General features: G+C 54.6%; 1 protein-coding gene across 4 annotated transcripts in view; it reads left to right on the plus strand.

Annotated features, from left to right (window-relative positions):
* SLC29A1 (solute carrier family 29 member 1 (Augustine blood group)) overlaps positions 1–16,316 on the plus strand; it is a 32,630-nt gene that overhangs the window by 1,431 nt on the left and 14,883 nt on the right. For 2 of the 4 annotated variants that reach the window (XM_041404162.1, XM_041404161.1), the window contains one exon: positions 3,931–4,095. The gene's annotated coding sequence lies outside the window, so the exon portion shown is untranslated. Of the gene's footprint in view, positions 1–3,930; positions 4,096–8,929; positions 8,979–9,054; positions 9,225–16,316 lie in introns of those variants that run through there. The other 2 variants (XM_041404164.1, XM_041404165.1) reach the window with 2 other exon arrangements.

Here is a 16,316-nt window from a genome sequence, read left to right on the forward strand (position 1 = left end):
CAGACATATAAGAAGTCCTGGCATTCCCTGCCAGGAATGCCCAGAGCATCCCTGAAGGCAAGCTGGATGTCACTGGGACCAGCAGGATGGGAGAGACCGGGCAGCAGTGGAAGAGAAGCCTGTCCTTCACCAGAGCAGGAAGCCCTGCCCTGAGCTACTGTCAGCAACAAGACCCTCCAGAGCTCTCCAGAAAGCTAGGGGTTGTGGAGCTCTTTTCCTTCTTGAGAAGCCTGCTTTTTTGCAGGGAACCCAGCACCTCCACAACTGCAGATGCAAAGCAGGGCCAGCAGCAGCACTGCTGGGCACTGCATAGCAGCTCAGCTCCGCTGTGAGGCTTCCCAACTTTAACATCCCAGGACAGAGCACTAGCAAAAGTCAGGTGAGACTTTCCCACCTGCTTGCATGCTCTGGAGATTGCAGATCCTCTGTGGAGAGTGGAGAAAGACAGGGGGTTTGTGATGTCTGCAGCTCCTCCCCAGAAGAGGGGTCTTTGTGAGAAGACAGCCACCACTCTTGTCTGGGCTGACTTTTGTCATTTGACTTGCCAGAAAAGAGATTTACTGGGTCTGGGCAGCAGTGTTAGAAGAGCAGGCTGTTTCCCCGGAGACTGAGTCCCTATCAGCTGAGTATGGATGTAGAGAATAAAGCCTGAGGCCCTGAGTCCCTGGGAGGGTAGTGCCAGGAGCCCCTCTTGTCCCTGAGGCACTGGGTCCCTGGCACAGGGGACCCTGGATGTCTCACAGCTCAGGACCAAGGAGAGAAGCAGGCAAGCTGCGTTTTGAGAAGTAACCTATGCTGAGAAGGTGCACTTCAAGCCTTTTCCCATCCCATCCCATCCCATCCCATCCCATCCCATCCCTGTGGAACTTGGGGTTCTCAGGGGACCAGCCAGAACTCCTTCCTCTGTGGCCTGCAGCTGAGCAGCAAGCACAGCCCTGCAGGACAGCTGCCGTGTTCAGGGTGACTGTCACAGTCTTATATTCCTCATGTGATCCATCCTGACCCTGAAATCTGCTTCCTAACACTATCCCTGCTTTTTTGCATAGTGTGTGTTACCTATAGGCAAACTCTGCTTCTTTAAACCACCTTCAAACAGAAGCTCCTGCTTCTGCCCTCGGACTTCCCTGTTTACTCCCAGGTTTCCCAGCTCCACTCATCCCCAGTCCCATCATGGGTTAGCACAGCGCACACAACAAGCCCACATTCGGGGTGCCCTGTCCCGTTTTGGGCACTTGGCTCCCAGTGCCATTTATTCCCCCATCTCCCTGCTGCCGCTCACTGCGTTCTCATCCTCATGGCAGATGAGGATGCTCACCCCAGTGCCCAGGGCCGTGCCTGCCCTGCCCCAGGGATGCCTTGGGATGCCTCCCCACCGTGAAATGCCAGACCCTCTCCCACCAGCCACCAGCTCGCCACTGCTGCGCTCCCCCCACGCTGCTTCCCCAGCCTGGCTCCCGCATTCCGCGGAGCCGCTTAAACCCGCGCCCGGTTAATTCCTTCCCCGTGCGCTCCCCGCGCTCCCGGTCACGCCGGGGCGGGCCCGCGCCTGCCGCAGCGACAGCTCTGCACAGCTCTGCACAGCTCTATACAGCTCTGCACAGCGCTGCACAGCTCTGCACAGCTCTGCACAGCGCTGCACAGCTCTGCACAGCTCTGCACAGCTCTGCACAGCTCTGCACAGCGCTGCACAGCGCTGCGCAGCGGGTGGGAAGGACCGAGGCCACTGCCTCCCCCCAGGGACCGGCAAACTCTGTCGCGCTCCCTCGGCAGCACTGCCGCGGGGCACTGTAGGCTCCCAGCAGCGTAGCCAGCCCCTTGTGTGAGGGGTGCAGGACGCCCCGAGGGTTCCCTGGTCCTTGCTGGAGCATCCTCTGCCCACCGCTGGACACTCAGCTGTGCAGAGGGGCTGAGGAAGGGGGGAGAGCAGTCGCAGTGGTACCCTGGCAGCTGGGCTGCTGGTCATGGCCTTCTTTTGATGTCCCATGTTTGTGCTCCACTGGGTGGCCTGGGGGGCCTCGTCTCAGCTTGGGAATCTGCGGAAGCATGACTGGCAAGGGGAAGAAATGATGAACGGCTGGTACTGTTGGAAGCTGTGGGAAAGGGCCCTCCTGGAGACCTCCCTGGGGGATGTTTAGGAGCATTCAGCCATAGTTCCGCTGCTGATTCGCCCAAAGGGGAAAGCATGACTGGATGGACTTAGTCTCCAGACAGGATTTAGTCAGCCTTGCCAGACATTTGCACAGAGCAGAATTCCTCCACGCCAGCCAGCAAATGTTGGGCCAGGCACAGACCAGGGCTGGCACGGCTGTGAGAGCTCCTGGACCTGTGTTTGGAGCCCTCATCTCTGCAGGTGGCTGTGTGCCATGGTCCCCGTGGTGCCAGTGACCACAGAGACTGCCCAGGGAGCAGGCTGGTGGGGAGAACAGGTAGGCACCTGGGCTCTGCTCTGCCATGCAGGGTGGGCAGACTCTGGCTGCAGCAGCATTCCCAGAGAGCTGGAGCATGGCTCTGTCTGCTGACACCAAGGTGCCTCGGGAAGGCTGATGGGGAGCCATTGCTTCAGGCTATCCTCCAGAGTTGGCATTCACCCATCCTACAGAAAGCCACCTTGTGCCTTTTAGATGGTTCTCAGAGACCCTGGGAGTCACTGGGTACCTGGCTCCACTGGGCTGTGGATGGACTTTGTAAAAGGGGGAACGGGACAACAGAGCAGCTGCCACCCCTCTTCCTCTCACCAGGTTCCCAGCAGCTCACAGCTCCCCTGCAGTGTTTTACAAGTGTGGCTGAGTGCCAGCCAACTTCTTTCTTAATGGCTGTGCTCCATCGTGGGAGACTGGTGCTGCCAGTAAAGGAGGAGGATATGCCCCGGGCACTGCTTCAATGGGCCAGATGACCTTGGCTATAGAGTGGCTCCCTCTGCCAGCACCAGCTCCATCCTCAGCCAACGAGACCTGGAGTGACACCATGACAGGGTGCTTGGAGTGGTCTGTGCCCTGAATGCCACAGGGTGTTCCTGCCTGCCGCTGAGCCAGGGGTTAACCCTGTTTCCTCTAGTACAAGCGGGAGCCTGAACTGTGTCTTGAGTTTATCCAAGTCTCAGCTTGGGCCTTGGCAGGTGGAGACTGCCTGCAGTGAGGTAACATTTCACCCTTGGCCCGTGGCGACACAGCTGTCACTCAGTAACTAGTACCCAGCAGCTCAGCTGCTAATTGGTACCATTAGCCAGTATTTACTCCCTTAATGCTTGTAGGAGAAAGCAAATGGGCAGCTGGAGCTCAGGAGAGGGCAGCAGCAGTGCAGTGAGGGAGGCAGAGGGATGGGGGTGTGGATGGAGGAGGGAGGGATTGCTTGTGGAAGGATTGTGCCCAGCAGATGGTGAGCATGGGAGACCCTCAGAAGTGGCTTGGGCAGAGGGGATTATGTCCCCCAGCCTGACAGCAGGGAGATGTCCTGTGTCCCAAAGATGCTGCTGTTCCAATAGGGCAGGCTGAGAGGGGGCTGGAGCTTGACTGGACCCCACTGTCCCTGCCAGGTCCCAGGAGCCCTGTAGCACCACGGATCCCTTGCTGAGCTGTGACCAATCAGCGGACAATGGGATTTGTTTCTGCTTGCCCAGCTGGAAAACACCCATGGCCCTGACACTGGGCTGGAGGCATGTGGAGGCCCTTCCTTGCCATGTCTCCAGACCATTTGCTCACCAGGGCTGTGAGTGTTTCTGAGGTAGTGGTGTCACCACATTGCATCTCAGTGCTACCAGCGAAGGGCGATGCTTAGCATGGGGAGGTGGCAGGGGCAGCAAGGGCCTCCATTTCCCCTGCCTTTCCTTGCAGGGTTTCACCCAGGGCTGCTCTGCTGCTGGCAGCGAGGTCCTGCTGCCCTCAGCCCACTAGTGAAGAAGTCACAGGCAGCTGCCTGACTTTATCCCTGCAGGTCTAGTTGTGCAAGGAAGCAGAGGGACGACAGGATGCTGGAGGTCTGCGTGGCTCCCTGCAAGCGGTGATGTGCCAGCTGGATCCCTGTGCCACAAGCAGAGTTCAGGAGGGTATTGCAGCCCACTCCTTCCCCACCTTGTCCCAGCAAGGCTCAGGCCAACAGGTAAGCATGACCTCTGTTCTACCACCTCATCCCAAAATACAGGGCAGGACACCAAGAGCCCCGAGATCACCATCAGGAGTCCTGCAAGCAATGACTGGAGATCTCCCACCCCAAAAAGAGTCTGCCAGCAGCTCTTCAGCCAGGATCCTCCTCCAGGGTCAGCCAGGACCAGCAAGGGAATAGCAAAACTAAAACAATCAGTCCCCGAGCCATTCGCTGACCTCAGCAACAGGCTGAGATGCTTTGTTGGCTATCAAAGCAACCATGATCACTGCAGTCTTGTTATAACTGGATTCCCAGGAGCCTGCAGTAGGTTTTTTTGCCCCCCTTAGCTAATAGATTAATAACCTGCTGGCACTTGACAGAGGTTCAGCATCTTCTGTGTTTCCCTTCATGTGACTGATTAAAATGCCCCTTTTCCCCCTTTCCCTGTACAGCTGCCTTGTCACACATGCAGGCAATTGGATACAGCTGCTGATCTGTTTGCCATTCCACTCCTGCCTGCCTGCTCTGCCTTTCAGACATACTGGCTCTCTTGTTTCTCTGCTCTGTGGCACCAAGGGCCAGCATAGAGGCTCTATGAGTTGACCTGCCCATGCCTTCCTCTGGAATGGGGCAGGCAGCACGCAATGGAGGGAAACACAGTCGGCGTGGGTCATGCTCACAAAGGGAAGGGTGCTTTTGCAATGGAAAGGAGAGCTGGATGGCATGCAGTCCCTGGCCTCAGCTCTGCTGCAGGCTGATGGCCTTGCCGTGCCTCAGTTTACCCTGTCCCTAGCACAGGCACATTACAGGGAAAGGGAAATCTCATTGCAGAGGAGGGCTGGTGTGTTAATTAATCTATGGTTGCAAAGTGCTTGCAAATCTCCAAGGAAAACGGTAGACGTGGGTGCCAAGTGTAAAGGATTCTGGAAACATTAAGTGCCTGCAAATACTGCCTAGCTCCTCAGGCCCCAAAACACTGATATTGTCCAAGAGGCTCTAAAAATATTCCTTTAGCTCCTATGATGCAATATCCACTGCCTGGAATAAATCTCCCTTTTGCTCTTGCTTTCCAAACCAGCTGTTTGTTTGTTTTCCCCTTTTTGGATTTCACAGCTTTAGTTAAAGCAGGGAATTGCTACAAGGGAGGAGGGGGAAAAAAAAAAAAAGCAGCTTTTGTGAAAGGTTTGGCAGCAAGTGTCACTGAGGGGTGAGCACTTTGCCTGTTTGTTCTTCCTGTCACAAACTAGCTGTGAGCAGAGCGTACAAATTGGGCTCCAGGTGATGGCGTTGCAATGCCTGCAGTGCATGTTCGAGTTTTCAGAAAGAAAACTCGAAGGGCTGGGCAGCTTCAGCCCCACCAGCATGTTCTGGGAAGCATGTCCATGGGACTCCCAGCCTTATGTAAGGGAGAAGCTTTGCTGGCTGCCTTCCTCCCTTGCTTTCTCCCTTTGCTCTGGGGAGCGCAGCAATCTGCCAACAGCAGCAGCGTGTTCTGGCACTGAGCTGCTGCTTTGGGGACGGAGAGGGTGGGAACATAGCAAGCCCCCGGGCCCCACTCAAGGCTGCCTTTTCTCCTTGTCCGAATTACACCAGGGAGAAACATCCAGCTCTGGGGGTCATACAGTGGTAGTCCCAGTACCAGTGCTGGGAAAAGCACAGCTGTTTCCAGTTTGGAGCAGAGACTGTTTTTGTAGCTGTTTGCTATTTCTAAGAGGTTTGTTATTGTACACACAGAGGTGAAGATGATAACATGAGAGTCACTAGGGAGCTGAGGGTTCTTCAAATGCAACACCTTTGCCAAGATGAAGCAAGGCCGTTTGGCCCTGCAGCAGGAGCTCATGTTTGTGGGGCAATAAATGAGTTGTTATTGGCTGTGGAATTTGTTACCTTCCCATGCACCGTAGAGGAGCCGTGTCACTCCTCTGAAACTGCATGCTGCCATTGACATTACACAACTCAAGGAGGTGCATCGCTCTTGGGAGCAGCCGAGCTCCCTGAGGGGCTAAAGCGCCTCTACGGAGAAGAGAATTTTGAGCAAAATGTCTCCTGTCTTGCAGCATCAGGGCTGGATTGTAAAGGACACTCACTCTCTCCCAGACTTAGCCTGCTTCACCCCATGGTGTCTTGCTCACTCCAGGTCTTCTGCCTGCACAAGAGAAGGCATCATTAGACCCTGTCCTGCCAGCTGGTGATGGGGGGGCACAGGTCTGTGCAGGGGAGCAGCCAGCAGCCGGTGCTGTGCTTAGGAAGCCGCGTCTCTCCGTGCCTCCCCTCGGGTCTGTCTGCTGGCCTCGTGTCTGCCTGCGGTCACCAGGGGCCGGGACGCTGTTCAGTGCTAATGGATTTCATCCCCCATCTCCAGTGATAGGCGTCTCTATGGAGAGATGTTTGATTCCAGTGATTGGGGAGTGGCCATGCAGACAGGACCAGAGCTGCAAATTAGAGAACATTTAATCCTGTACTTTGGTGATGGTAAGTGCTACGCGCCGTGCTGCTGAAAGCCTGAGGTGAGGCAGCGGCTACACCCGCCCTGTCCTGAAGGAGAGACTTCCTGGAATATCCACTCAAAGGTAAATTTTGTGGTGTTTCTCCTCCCGATGGGGTCTGAGGTTATAATGGTTGAGGCTGAGAGCCTTGTTCTGGCTTCTGGAAGCACATGTGTCAGTTTGGCTGGGCAGCGCCAGTCTGGACCCTGGGCTCAAGTTCCTGGGGGAATCGGTTCTCACAGCTTTTTAGCTGTGCTAAAGTTGGAGCTTATATAGAAAAATAAAATTGTAGAGATGCTCAAATTTTAGCTCATGCTGCTGAACAGCAAGTGTGGATATCACAAGGAGAAATATGGTGCCGAAGCTGCTGTGGCATCCATATTCCAGGGACTATTAAGGGGGCTTGTGGGGCTCTGTGAGTGACGAAATGGCACATCTCAAAGACAGAGAGGAGATGACACAAGGCATCTCAAGCAGGCAACCTTGCTTTCTGTTTTGTTTGGATTTTGCAGAGAAGAGAGGAGAGAAACGATGAGGAAAGGAGGGGAGAGGAGCGGTCTTGTCTGTGTTGCAGCTTAACCAGAAGACCTTCCAGATCAGAATGGCTTAGAGAAAAGGGGCTGAGGAAAGGCAGGCCCAAGGCTTGGATCTGTCATTGCCTGGGAGATGCAGCCTGGGAGCTTTAATTTGAGATGAGAGCTTTTAAATTTAATTTGATCTGATATGGATCTTAAATTTAAGAAAAGAGCCTCCTGTTGTACTATCTGGCAGCATTGTCTGCCGCTCTGCTCATGTTGTTAGTGTACCCTACTATCTGCCCCCAGAAGCCATAACCATGACAAATATCCATGGCCAGGGCAGGGGGAGAGGTCCAGCTGCAGAGGCTGCTACTGAGCAGATCAGTGAAGCGGTCTTTTCCTCAGGGTGAGACTTGCAGTGTCATTGTTGCAGACCAGAAAGCACCAGTAGCTGTCTCAGCCCTGTTACCACTGCCTTTTTCTTGGGCTTTGAGGACTTTTTGCTTATGTGGTAATGTTTTCTAGGTCTGTTTTAAAATACAAGCTTGGTGCTTGGATTCTGCAGGAAGATGTGTGTTAGAGATTATCTTGCTGAGAGAGCGTGAGAATGAAAATCTGCCAGAACTTTTGGGGGTGTTTTAACTTCTGGTTTTAATTTCTAACCCAAACTGATCACCATCTGCAGAGAATTTTCTGAGGCTGTTTATTAATGGAACAAATGTTTTAATGGTCAAAGCTGCTTCAGGGACTTTCTGATGCCACTGCCTGTGCCTGCACAGCACAGAGAACGGAGAGAGCCAGGAGGGCCCGGTTTTCCTTTAAACATCCAGCTACATATAAAAATATTTCTGTCACTGTTTAACCGCACGGATATAAGGTTAAATTCAGGTGCACTCCCCTCTGCTGGGGGACAAAGTACCTGAGGAATCCTCCACGTTTGCACTTCAGCTGAGCAACATGCTTTGATCACAGCAGAGTAGATATCAGTCCTGGAGAGATAGGAACCTGGAGGCAGCAGCCGGAAAAAACTAATCTTAGAGTTTGTGCCTGCCCTTTGGATACTGAATACACACTGTACTTATATCCTCCAGACGTAGAGGGATTGCTAAGGTGCACAGGGCTCTGCACATTGCCTGCCATCCTGGGCAGCACCACCAGGAATACACAGTGCAAAAAGCTGTCTTCAATCCTCCCTGTGACTTATAGGATTGCAAATGGTTTGGGTTGAAAGAGACCTTAAGGATCATTAAGTTCCAATCCCCCTGCCATAGGCAGGGATGACACCCACTAGATTGCTAACTCAAGAAAGTTATTTTTTATTTATTCAAGATTTATATATATATATATATGGTTGATGTTACAGCTGGTAACATGGTTGGTTTTCCTTGGTGCTGAAAATAAGGTGCCTTTGCATATATATATATGTGTGTGTGTGTGTATAAACATGCATATGAATATTTGTGTGTACATATATATATATATCTACACACACCCGTATATATGTAAACGTCTATATATCACACCCTTATGTGGTGACTGCCAGCAGAGTGTTTTTGTCTGAATTAGAATGCAGCATGGGGGACAAGTGAGGAACATAACGAACTAGGGGCCAGTTCCCACTCCATTTAGAGCCGTAATTTAATGCATGGCTCCCTTTAGAGCTGCAGTATCTCCTAATGCATGGACATGCACGGAAGCCCGGCGCTGAGCGCGGCTCCGGAGTTAGAGGGTGCTTGCTTTGCTTTCCTTCCCCCAAGGAGCCGGCGGGCCGGGCAGGTTTCCCGCCAGATGCGGGGCGTGGAGATGGGTGGGCGTGGAAATGGGGGGAGCCAGGGGCGGGCGGGCCCGGGGAAGCGGCAGCGGCGGAGCGCGGGGCGCGGAGAGCGCGGCGCAGGTGGGTCCAGCCCGGGCTGCTGCCCGCCGAGGAGCCGTGCCTCCTCTCACCCCTCTTCTCCCGGGAGCGAGGGGGAACGGGGAGCGGGCGGGAAGCGGGGAAACCCGCCGCCTCTCCCACGCGGGAACCTCGTGGCACTGAAGGCGGCAAGAGGCGGGGTTTAGAAAGCGGTTCGGAGGCGGCGGGTTTCCATCCGCGCCGGGGACAGGAGGATACGGCGGGCAGCGGTGGGCGCTCGAGTTCGAGGTATTGGCTCAAAGTTGCCGAGCTTTTGGCCACCCCGGTTCCCTCCGAGGCTCCGCGCGGCGTTTCAAAGCTGCCGGGTGCGTGGGGAGCCTTCAGAGGGAGCGGGGCATTCCCCGAGCGCAGGATTCGGCGCCACAGCGTGGGGAGAGGCGGCGTGCGAGTCGCGGCTTGGGGGACCGCGCGGGGGTGTGTGATGCATAGATGCTGCTTTTCGGGGGGAGTCCTCCTTCCTTGCTACCTTGCACGGCGACTACAAATCCCCTTTCGTAGCTACTGCCGCGGGGAGAGCCATGTCGTTTTTGGGGATGCGAAGAGGGGCGGCCAGCACGTGGCTCTGGGGATGCAAAGTGCAGTGATGCTCTGATACTTGGGATGCAGGACTTCCCCGAGGGGCTTGTGCCGCGGTCCTCTGGCTGCATTGGTGCACATCCCTGCCGAGTGGTGCGTGTGCACGGCAGTGTCTGCCAGCCTGCCTCAGCCGCGGGTGGGGGGGGATCCGCTGGCAGGTGCGTGGGCAGGATGCCTTGTGCTGCTGTGAGAGAAGTGGGGCAGAGCCCCCTTGGCTGGCAGAACAACTGCTGGGTCGGGGTTGCCCCAGGTCCTGCTCAAGAAAATGCTCCCGGTTGGCTGTGGGATGTTGTGGATGATTTCAGTGAGTGTTTCTTTCCATTCCTGGGTAAGCCGTCAGCATTAATGGAGAGCAGGCCCAGGCAGAAGTGCCAAGAGCTCCTGTGGAGCCCTTTTGTGCTGTCCTTCTCACCTCTGTAGTTAAATCTGAGCCTCACACCCCTCCTAGATGCTAATGCTGCCAGACCAACACAGTCCCTGCCTGTACTCACCAGCGCTCCCATCTGCCTCTCGGGAATGGGCTGTGGAATTGCAGACTGTGTGGGAAGGCAGCAGCAGCTAAGCCCTTGAGCTGTGGGATCGCACACAAGTAAAGCCTGTGTCCTTGATCCCAGGGCTAGGGGCTGCAGGAGGAATTTGTGCAGCTGTTGGCCACAGCTGGATGCACTTCCCGACTGCTCTGAAACAGAAAACAACCCAATGGCCCCTCAGTAGCCTGTTGTGAGCAGACATAGTTGAGGGACTTCTGTGAGTACTGACATGGGAAATCCCACTCTCCTTCTGCACTGCATCCTGGCTTGGTGACATTGTTCCCACTCACCAGCACCTGCAAGCTGCTGGACAGCCTCAGGCTCCCTCGAGCCTGCCTTCTCTGCAAAGCTGTCTCAGGATGTGACTGTGCAGGGATGCTTTTCCCTTGGGTTCACTGGTTGTCTTTGTGCAGCTCATGGGCATGATAGTGTCAGTCCAGTACTGACACCACACATACGGCCCCCAAAGCACTCCTACTCCTGCCATTGTTTTTTGCTCCTGGAAAAGACAGGTAGGCTTGCTCTTGGCTCACCAAAAAGCTTTTCAAAGAGCAAAGGCACTTCCTTCTCAGCACCAAGGGCTGTAACATCAGACCCAAAAGATGCTTTGAAGTATGACTCGTCGCCCCCACAACTACTGCAGACAAGAGGTAGAGGCTGTACCAGATACCTGGAGTGAGGAGACTGAAGACATTCACTTCAGCTTAAATCAGCAGATGTGGCACCAGCACACAGGACAGTATGGTACCTCCATCCTGCAATTGTCCCTCTTCTCCATTCCTCACCAAGCTGCATAATTAACTACTGGCATCAATTCCCCAGCATGGCATCGCTGCTCTCATTATCTTGGGCTGGGAGGTGTTAATGAGCCTCTTCCTCTTTGAAGATGAGCCATGGGCTTTGTTGTTGCCCTGGCCTGACCTGTCTTATTCCTCGTTGTGGTATGGGGGTAAGCCAGGGTGCGGAGCACAAGGCACACGTTCACCCACTCCCGTGCTGCACCTTCCTCACTGCCCAGCTTCATTCCCAGTTCTGGCAGAGGCAGGGCTTAGGGACCAGCCCACTGGGAAAGAGGGAGGGAGTCCACAATCACCTGTGTTCGCTGTCCAAGTGGGAAGGCACCAGCCACTGGCTTTAGGAAGCCAGCAAACAGTTTCTGGTGGTTTCCATGGGACACATGTAGATCTTGGTTGTTTTTGTTCAGTGCAACGTCCAGGCCCTTGGCAAGTGTTACGGAAGCTTCAACGCCCGCTCTCATCCATGGAATTCTGTTTGCTTGCGGTCCTTGCCAGCTCCGTACTGACCCAACAGCCTAAACCTCGCTTACCTGCCTGTGCCTTCCCAGCACTGAGCTCTGTCCTGAGATCCCTGCCAGCCCAGCACTGCACTGCTTGGGGCTGCAGGACTGCCAGCTCTCACAGTCTCATCTCCATGCTAACTTGTACTCAGCTGCCAAAAAACTGAGGCCCAAAGCACAACACAAAATGAGCTACAGGCACTGGCAGCTGGGCAGGAGTCAGGGTATTACTAGCCTCACAACTATCTTGATTTGATTAGGCAGTGCTATAAAGACTAATTGCTTCATAATTAATGAGTGTGCAAGATGTGGGATGGGGAAAGAAGTGTGCAGTGTAGGGGTAGAGCTTGGATGGGTTTGGTTACATCAGGATGTGTGATCTGGAGGGACTCAGTTCCCCAGCTGCGGCTGCAGTGCAGTTCTCCACCCCATCTTCCACTCCAGAGTCTGTGGACTCAGCTGGGGGTTGGGGGGAAGCTGTACATGGGCTCTGGGGTCCCTGTGTGAGAGAGGAGCTGTGATGCTGCATGAGGAATGCGTCTGAGGATTATTGTTCCCATAAGACAAGGGAAGCTGTTGCGTAAGAATAACACTAGTAAGTTCTTTGTAATTTTGTTGCTGATGGCAGTGGTCTGAAGAATGTCCCTGTTGTGACCTGTTGGTCCTGCTCTGGCTTGGAGCAGGCTTTTTCCTGGTCTTGCCACTCCCCAAGAAAGGGAAGCTCAAAGCTCTGTGTGTGTGGCTGTCATGCACGAACTGTGACACAAACTGGTGAGCCTGGCATTCTGGGTGCAGTGCTCAAGGCTCTCCTTCAGCCTATTGGTTAAGCAATGGGTGAGCACAGTCAGGCTTCATCTCCAGGAGACCAACTTTCCTCGGGGCCAAAAGAGAGCAGAGACCTATTGCCTGCCTGGTGGCTCGTGCAGAAGCTGCCAGCAGGAAGTCAGGCAGATTTCCGCAGAGCCTTCTTGCTTCTTCCCATCACACGACTGCCAGTGAGATTTGCTTTAGTTCATTTCCTTTAGGACTAATCTGATAGGAAGGCACCTCGCTGTGAAATTTCCAGCTGGAAATTCATGGAGTGAGCAGACCAGGAAGCTGCAGAGGGAGGAGGCAGGCAGGGGCTGGAGGTGAAGAGCAGGGCTCGGAGGGACGTGACTGGGAGGGGAGCAGCAGTGGGACTGGAGGGCTGTGCCATCAACCTCCCACCCGCTGAGCAGCCTGCTCTGGCCTCATCCTGAGGGTCAGTCATGGCAGCAGGACTGTGTCATCAGCTGTGCTGTGCCAAGGGCAAGCCATCCACCTGAATGTGTATCTGTGTCCCCACTGAAGTGGCTCCAGCCACCTGCAAAGCTGCTGGGGAGAAGGGTGTCCTGCCTGGGTTGCCCTGCTTGGTGTCTCCTTTGCTGCCCAAGCTGTGGCTCCAAACATGGTCCTCATCCCTGCCTGGTTCATTTTGCCCAGCACCTCCAGCCACGGACACAGTTTACACCTGTGGCTGAGGGCGTCTTCACCTGGCTCGAGCCTGTGCGGGCTTTGGAGTTTTGCTAGAGTTTTTGTGCATGGTCGTGGTAAACCCTCATGAGAGAAACTGCCCTGTTTTAAGCTTGGGGATAACTCCTGGACAACAGCCAGGGACGAAGGAGGGACTGGTGACACATCTGTCTTCTCAGTCCTGCCCAAGGCTCAGGGTTGAAGGAGATGCCAGCCTTATCTGCCTTGCCTGCTCTGCCCGTGAGAGGTGGTGTAATTTCCTGGCCTCAGGACCAAGTTGGAGGCAATTCTATTTTTTTATCAACCCTTAGTGCTGTACCCTCAGCTCCCTGATTATATTTGCTCTGGACTGGACTTCAGCCCCCACAGGGAGCCCACTGCTGCAGGATGCACACAGTGCATGGTGCTTTCATCCCATCAGGGTTTGTAGGTGTTGGGCTGTGGTTGACGATGGCAGGGTTGGGTGGATCTTCATAGCATCCTGGCAAGAGCAGGAGTGTTATCCATTAACCACAGGAGGACGCAGACCAACGGCAACACAGCCAAGCTATTATGGGAGCGATCCACCCTACCCTGCAGCTTCTCCTTCCCATCTTCACACCCACTCCTTGTGGCAACACAAGGCTGGTGTGTCTGTGTGGTGAACCACGTCAGGACACTGATGTGCTAGCATGCTTCTGAATAGGGCTGGAGGCAGCAGCTGCGGGGCGCCCACATGGTGTGGGTCAGAATCCATGTCTTGCAGGGGGATGAGGAAGGTGCTGAAGAGCACTGCATTCCTCCTGCCTGGGCTCTGCAGCTGGGCTCCAAAAGTGGAGTCTTTGACCAGAAACAAAACCCAGCATCAGTAAATAGCCTGGCAATTGATACGCAACACACAATCTGCTGTGCCTCCCTTCCTTCCCTGTGGCTGTGAAAGGGATGCAGTGTGTCAGAAGAGACTGCTTCAGCAAGGCTCAGGCCCTGGGCTCCCTATCACTAGCATCACTTTGGAGGTACATCAGCATCCACCCAGGCAAGCCCTGACAAGACACCTTGCCAGATGGCCAGCTCACCTCAGTGGAGGCTGCTGTAACCTTGGGTCTCCCAGCAGGGTGTCTAGAGCCACCTTCATCTCCTCTGCTCCCCACATTAATCTCAGGAGGCTGAGAGGCTTCTGGAGCCTGCCAGCCAATGCCAGTGGCTGCAAAGTGCCATTTCCATAAGAGCAGAGCACTTGTTGTCTCTCATGCAGAGTTTTTCATGCTTCCCTGAGACATCCTGAAGATGCTCAGGGTGCCAGACAGGCCGCGATACCATGGCTGTGGCACACTGGGTGGTGGCTGTTTGCACCAATGTAGCAGCACAGGCTGGGATTTGGAGGGGATGTGACTTGCTCTTTCCCAGCTTGTGGCTGGGCTTATTATTGTTGGTTGTGTGTGAGATTCTGTTTTGATGGCATTTGGGCAGACACAGCAGTCCCCACCTCCTGTTTGCTCTCCCCGCCTGATCCTACTTGCATAAAGATTTTCCTGTTTGCCGCTGTTTAGCCACAGCCAGTGCCAAGGGTGGGAGGTTTGGGCTCTGACTTATTTGCTCCGAAGGAGGTGTCTGCCTCAAGTCTTGCTTTGGCTCCTCATGTGAGACCTCAGTCCTGCCAGGCTGTTAGGGGAAGCTGGGTGCCAGGGACGGTGCTTCTGCCCTGGGTGTTTGCTCCAACGCCTTTGCTTGCACCACATCGCTGACAGCACACTGCCTCCTTGGCTTCCATTCCTCGGTCCAAAGATCATGTGTTGCACTCACAGCTCTTCTGTATCTGCCACAGAACAGGGATATAGCAAACCCAGCTCTCAGCAGGCAGCATCTTCCCTGCTGGGAAGCCCTGCAGGCATATGTGGCTCCTCGAGTCCCTTCAGCTCCTGAGACCTGTGAGAATGGCTTTACCCCACTCTTTGGAAATTGCTGCAGCTTTGGAACTGAGTGGATTTGGCACAAGAAGACCCATACAGGGCATGGGCATGCACCCCTTCTCCTTTCTTTTGTTTCTGGGGACTGTGGGGTGCCCCTTGGCTGGCACAAAGTGGGTTTTTGAGGTGAGGGTGTGATAGACACTCCCTGTCTCTTGGAATAGAGCCACTGTGAAATAGCTGCATTTAGCATCTGAAGCCAGTTTCAGGATTTGTAAGATGCTGTGGCTGTCCAGGCAGAGAGCAGGTTCTTGGCAGGACAGGTGGCTGACAGACAGACTGCACAGGACCCTGGCAAGTCCCAAAACCGGCTTCTGTGCTCACCATCCCCTTTCTCAGTAGGGCTGAGACATTAAATGCCAAAAGCAGTGGTCAGCCAGGGCCCCTATTCTGAGCTGGCCTGCAAGCAAAAGGCCCCTTTGGTCTGTGGGGACCCAAAATAGCCTATGTATTTCTGTCCTGGCCACTGGGACATGCAGAGGGCAGAGCCAGCCTTGACTCACCACCGACCAGTGGTGGTTGGCTCCTGCATGTCTGTCCCATCCTCTGCCAAGGGGGCTGCTGCTCAGTCAGGAGGAATTTCCTCTCTGAATTTTGGATACTGAGGAGATGGTGACACCAAGGGAAGATTGTGTTGTTCTGGCTTTGGTTTCATTTCTCTGTCCTCCACTAAATTGGAAACAGCTGTGCAGCCCAGACCGGCCTCTAAAAAACTGCTGAGGAGGAGCAAAATCATCTCTTCTCCTGGGCCAGTACCGCAAACAGGACTTGCAGCCTTCTGCTGGGCTCTCCAGGTACAACGGCAAGGTTCACTTTGCCCAGCCCTGGGGATGCTCTCCCACCTTCTTGGGGGGCAGCAGCTCAGCAGCTCCCACTGGGTTTGGGCAGCTCTTGCCTCTGGGGAGTCCTGCCAGTTCTGCACTTTTGAATTTGGCTCCATAGAGGAAGGAGCCAGAACTCAAAGGACAGCCTCTCTCTTGGGAGGTGGATGTGCTGTGGGGTGCAGGAGGTGGCCAGCTGAATCCCCATGCTGTGGGATTCTATCCATTGGGTTTCCTCCCACACATTCAGTGAGTCCTTATCTTCAGACTTGTCTGGCTAAGAGCTGTTTTGCTCTCAGCCTGTTTTGCTGTGGGCTCCTCTTTCTGTGTCTCACCCTTGCTTCCCTCAGCTGCAGACAGGAGAGGGAAGTGGGACATGGTCCTGTAGGCTCAGCCCATCCCTCTGACCCGCTTCAGCTGCTGTCCAAGGTGTGGCCAACCAAGATATCATGGTGCAGACAGAGACAGGGATTCCTCTTGAGCAAGCATGAATGCAGGGAGGGGGAAAGCTGCTAATGCAAAAGAGGCACATCTGATCCCAAGGAATCTTACCTAAGTGGTGTCCCAACCCCCCAGGGAGCGCCTCTCCTCCCACCTGACTGGGTGGAAATAAGGAACTGCCTGTGGGCAGGCAAGAGCCATAACTGTGCCTTGTC

The sequence above is a fragment of the Onychostruthus taczanowskii genome, unplaced genomic scaffold, assembly GCF_017590055.1.
Source record: "Onychostruthus taczanowskii isolate IOZ18803 unplaced genomic scaffold, ASM1759005v1 scaffold21, whole genome shotgun sequence".
Taxonomy (NCBI): domain Eukaryota; kingdom Metazoa; phylum Chordata; class Aves; order Passeriformes; family Passeridae; genus Onychostruthus; species Onychostruthus taczanowskii.